The following is a 5577-nucleotide window of genomic DNA, read 5'->3' on the forward strand; positions in this document are numbered from 1 at the left end:
ATAAGTCTCGAAATCTTATTGGCACCCTTTGTCATTATCTTTTTTAGTCCATTGATTCAATATGTTGCGAATGCTCGCAATCCTCAATCAGATCCTAGAATTCATCCTTCCGGCTCAGACATCATTTTAACATGAGCTGGATCTCGACCAATCAAATTATCGTCGATTGTGCCCCTATGTCTATTGAACTTATCCATCCTTGATCAGAGCGTCTGTTTCTGATCCTTCGCTTTGTAAATCATAATTCCTTTGCAATTGAGCTCTAAGTTACTTAGTTGTTTCTATAATCCAAGGTCTTTGCATTGATTCTTCCTCTGGTTGTGTGCCGATACTCACGTCAGATCCTTTATGGACCATCATAACCTTGTTGGATTTTATCCGACGACGTCCTTCATATTCAATAACTTTGTGAGTCTTTTCTCGGATACATAATGCCTTTGGTAAATTGTATCCTATGCTTTGTCAACAATGCTCTCCTTTCGAGCTTGTGTTATTTACTCCCGAAGTTTGCGGTATATGTTCCCAAGATGCCCCTATGGGTTGAAGCCTTCTCTAATCCGTGTGAACCCGAAAGTTTTCACGAGTCATACTCTTCTGGTGCTTCGCCAGATAAAATTTCAGCACTACAACTTCTTCGTAAACGAGAAGTGAATGAAAGGTTATGCATTGCAGAAGTGGGAGTCGACCTTGAACATTTGTGTTCATGCCCACGGACACGATGTGGAACTTATCATGAAAGCTCCTTGCAAGAATATTTAAACATTCGAATAATTCTTCCGATGTAGTAAATTGGATCCCTTGCAGTTATGGTTTCAACCATTCTAACCTTATTCAATACATCTGGAAGGAAACCATTCCATTCCCTCGTCTATCATGACAAGATTAAAGTATCTGCTATTGCAAGTCTACACTCCAGTTCAGTTTCTATGCTGATCTTCCCTTGAGTAGTACCCTCAAGTATCTCGAGAATACCATGGAACTACCTAACTTCTTATGAGTTCTTCATCAACTAATATTCTTGCCGATTCCATTTTTTCCAACGGGTTCTGAGTTGTTAGAACCCCTCAAGGACACCGATAAGTGAATCAATTCCGCACTCCGATTCAATAACTCTAAGTAATTCTTGTTGCTTACGAGTTTAATAATCCTTCAAGTCATTCCTAGCCTTATCAGCTCTATCATTATCGTGCAAACTTTTTAACTGTGCTACCCGGTCCTTCCCGGAACACAACTTTCAACGATGAGCTAAGCTTATGTCGATCTCCCTTGTCTCATCGTTTCACCTCGAACGGCAAGCTTGATTCCTAGTTGGTGTTGTATCCGTAGTTCCAATAATCTTTTGCTGCATCAGTCCTTCTGCTTGAGCAGGCGCTGTTCGATTACATCTTCATGAAACCTCTCGGCAAATGTGTCGTGATCATCATCAACATTCTAAGCGTTTCCAGGATATCAATCGAATTCATGATGGGAGATATCATCCTTGCCCTCGATGATTTGTGTTATCATCGACCACTTTATGGCCTTCCCTCCAACACAAACTTGTCCGTGTTCTGTGTTATACCTTGAGTTCCTTGCTATCCAGCATTTGATCTTCTTTACCTTGCGGTATTACCATCTTTTATGTCAAGAATGTCATGAGGATTACTCCACCTCTTAAGAATTCTTGGTATAGTGATACTTCTCGCCATCTCCGTTCATTTCTTGGTACCCGTGTTGTTTCTAAACGAAATACCGACAAATGGTTTGTGATGTGTAAATTCTAAACTTCTAGCAACCCTATTGCTTTGAAGTTATTGGTCTATAGTTTCATTCTACGTCTATGGCTTAATGAATCATCATTCGAACATTGATCGTGGTACCTAGCCCATATTTCGGGTGCACATTTCAACCAATGTTTAACTGTGTATGTTTCGGGTGAACATTGATTCTGTTTTCTATGTGTTGTTTGCTTATTTTGATGAATCTATGAGTAGTATCGGAGGGTATGCACCATAGAGAAGTTGGAATACAGTAGATATTACACCAATATGAATTTGGAATGAGTTCACAACAGTACCAAAAGTGGTGATTTATTTTCTTATACTAACGGAGCTTACGGGTTTTCTGTTAAGTTCTGTGTTGTGAAGTTTTCAAGTTTTGGGTAAAGATTCGATGGACTATGGAATAAGGAGTGGCGAGAGCCTAAGCTTGGGGATGCCCAAGGCACCCCAAGGCAATATTCAAGGACAACCAAGAGCCTAAGCTTGGGGATGCCCCGGAAGGCATCCCCTCTTTCGTCTTCGTTCATCGGTAACTTTACTTGGAGCTATATTTTTATTCACCACATGATATGTGTTTTGCTTGGAGCGTCATTTTAGTATTTGCTTTCTGTTATTTAGAATAATGTTTTGCATCTTTATTTTCAATAAAAATGTCAAGGATAGCCTTTACCATGCTTATTTTGCAAGTATACATGTTGCTGTTTCAAAACAAAAAGTTTATCGTTGTTGTAAAAATTCCCTAGAAAAGCCAGAATATGATAAAATGTTGAAACTTTTTGCATAATAAGCTCTGATAATTTTTTTACAGTGTGGTAGAATTTCATAATGTTTGGAGTTAGGGAAGTATGATGAATCTTGCATTCTTTACAGACTGTACTGTTTTGGCAGATTGCTATTATGTTTCATATGTTTGCTTGTTTAATGATTCTATTTGAGGATAGGAGTATTAAATATGCAGAGACATTTAGTATGCAATGTTGGATAATAATTTTAGTGATTTGGTACAGTAGAAAATGATAAGGTTTTTGCATTGGTTTATACTAACTTATCTCACGAGTCCTTGTTGAGTTTGGTGTGGATGAAGCTTTCGAGATTTAGGAAACCGTGATATGAGAGGAATTAAGGAGACACAAAATCTCAAGCTTGGGGATGCCCAAGGCACCCCAAGATAATATTTCAAGAAGTCTCAAGCATCTAAGCTTGGGGATGACCCGGTAGGCATCCCATCTTTCTTCTTCAACAATTATCGGTTAGTATCGGTTGAGCCTAAGTTTTTGCTTCTTCACATGATGTTTGCTATTCTTAGAATGTCATTTTATTTTGCTTGCTGTTTGAATAAAATATCAAGTTCTGAAATTATTAAATGGGAGATTCTTCACGTAGCTAAATAATTATTTAACTACTCATTGTTCTTCACTTATATCTTTTTGGAGTAGTTTGTCATTTACTCGTGTGCTTCACTTATATCCTATGAGTAAATAGTTGAATGATTTGAATATCATAAATCTGAAATTATATATGTTTCATATGCTTATCCCATGGGGAGTAATGACTTCACATATAAGAAATAGAGGTGGTAAATTTATTGAAGGTTAGCAAACATTGTATTGGTCACTTGAACAATTCATGAAAGAATATTGAAGGAAGAGAGATTTCACATATAAATATACTATCTTGGACATCTTCTATGATTGTGAGCCCCATTAATTATTTTCAAACCTGAGCAAATTAGTTGAAGTTGGACAAGGAAGACAACATAATGAGTTATGCTTGGGTATATTTGTATAGAAGTTATATTGTTATGGATCCTCTAACATGTGGTGCTTGCTATTTAGAATCCTTTGCTAGCCAAAATATCTTGTACTAAGCGGGAATACTGCTTGTGCATCCAAATTCCTTGAACCAAGTTTCTTCCATGAGTGTCCACCATATCTACCTATATGCGGTATTTACCCGCCGTTCCAAGTAAATTTGCATGTGCCAAACTCTAAACCTTCAAATAATAATCTGTTTTGTATGCCCAAATCGCTCATGTAGCGACTAGGGGTTGTCAGTATCTTCCATGCTAGGTGGGTTATTGTCACGATGAGTGGACTCTGCTCATCATTCACGAGAAAATGGCTGGTAACTGGGATGCCCAGTCCTATGATCAAAAGATCAAAAACAAAATCACAAATAATTTAAACAAAACTCCCCCAGGATTGTTGATAGTTGGACGGCACCCGTTGTTTTGGACAAGCCATGGAGTGTGATTGTTGGTGGAGGGGGAGTAAAATCTTTACCTTTCTGTTTGGGAACTGCCTATAATGTATCTAGTACGGAACATATTGGGAACTCTTGGTCGTTATGTTGACAATGAAAGCATACCTCTCAAAATTATTTTCATCTCTGTTTTTGCTTTGAGCTATGGCACCTCTGCAAATCTCTGCTTCCCTCTGCGAAGGGCCTATCTTTTACTTTTATGCAAGAGTTAGTAGTATTCCTTCTCATTCCAACCTACTTTTTAGTTGGCAAGCATCATGTGGTGGAGAAAGATCTAAGCATATATGGCCATTCAAATATATTTGATCATGAATTATTATTGTTGACAATTATCTATATGATAAATAAGTTGGGAGGCGAAACATTAAGCCCCTATCTTACTCTGTGTTCGATGGATGCTATTTGTTCTAAAAATATGATTTGAGTGGTAGCAATCATGGAAGACTATATGATAGTTGAGTATGTGGTATTTGCTAAATCAAAGCTCTTACATAGACCCTTCCTGAAAATAAGATGAATTGCAATTGTTTGATGACTGAGAACTGTTTGTTGGTTTTCAAGAAAGTTTATGATCTATACTTTAACATGTGAATAACTTGTTACTTGATCATGAGAAGCTTTATGATATGAGCTACTGTTATGACATATAATGATGCTAGAAAAGGTGATTGAAATAATCATTGATCAAACTTGTGCACCTGCTGGCATTCACACTTCATAAATTATTTCTTTTATCATTTACCTACTTGAGGACGAGCAGGAATTAAGCTTGGGGATGCTGATACGTCTCCAACGTATCTATAATTTATGAAGTATTCATGCTATTATATTATCTGTTTTGGATGTTCATGGGCTTTACTAAACACTTTTATATTATTTTTGGGACTAACCTATTAACAGAAGGCCCAGCCCAAAATGTTTTTTTCTTGCCTATTTCAGTGTTTCGAAGAAAAGGAATATCAAACGGAGTCCAAACGGAATGAAACCTTCGGGAGAGTTATTTTTAGAACGGAAGCAATCCAGGAGACTTGGAGTAGACCTCAGGGAAGCTTCGAGGAAGCCATGAGGCAGGGAGGCGCGCCCCCACCCCCGTGGGCCCCTCTTGGCTCCCCTGACCGACTTCTTTCGCCTATATATGTCCATATACCCTAAAAACATGAGAGAACAGAATAGATCGGGAGTTCCGCCGCCGCAAGCCTCTGTAGCCACCAAAACCCAATCGGGGCCCTATTCCGGCACCCTGCCGAAGGGGGGGATCCCTCACCGGTGGCCATCTTCATCATCCCGGCGCTCTCCATGACGAGGAGGGAGTAGTTCGCCCTCGGGGCTGAGGGTATGTACCAGTAGCTATGTGTTTGATCTCTCTCTCTCTCTCGTGTTCTTGATTCGGCACGATCTTGATGTATCGCGAGCTTTGCTATTATAGTTGGATCTTATGATGTTTCTCCCCCACTACTCTCTTGTAATGGATTGAGTTTTCCCTTTGAAGTTATCTTATCGGATTGAGTCTTTAAGGATTTGAGAACACTTGATGTATGTCTTGCATGTGCTTATC

Source organism: Aegilops tauschii, chromosome 6 (assembly GCF_002575655.3).
Source record: "Aegilops tauschii subsp. strangulata cultivar AL8/78 chromosome 6, Aet v6.0, whole genome shotgun sequence".
NCBI classification, from domain to species: Eukaryota; Viridiplantae; Streptophyta; class Magnoliopsida; order Poales; family Poaceae; genus Aegilops; species Aegilops tauschii.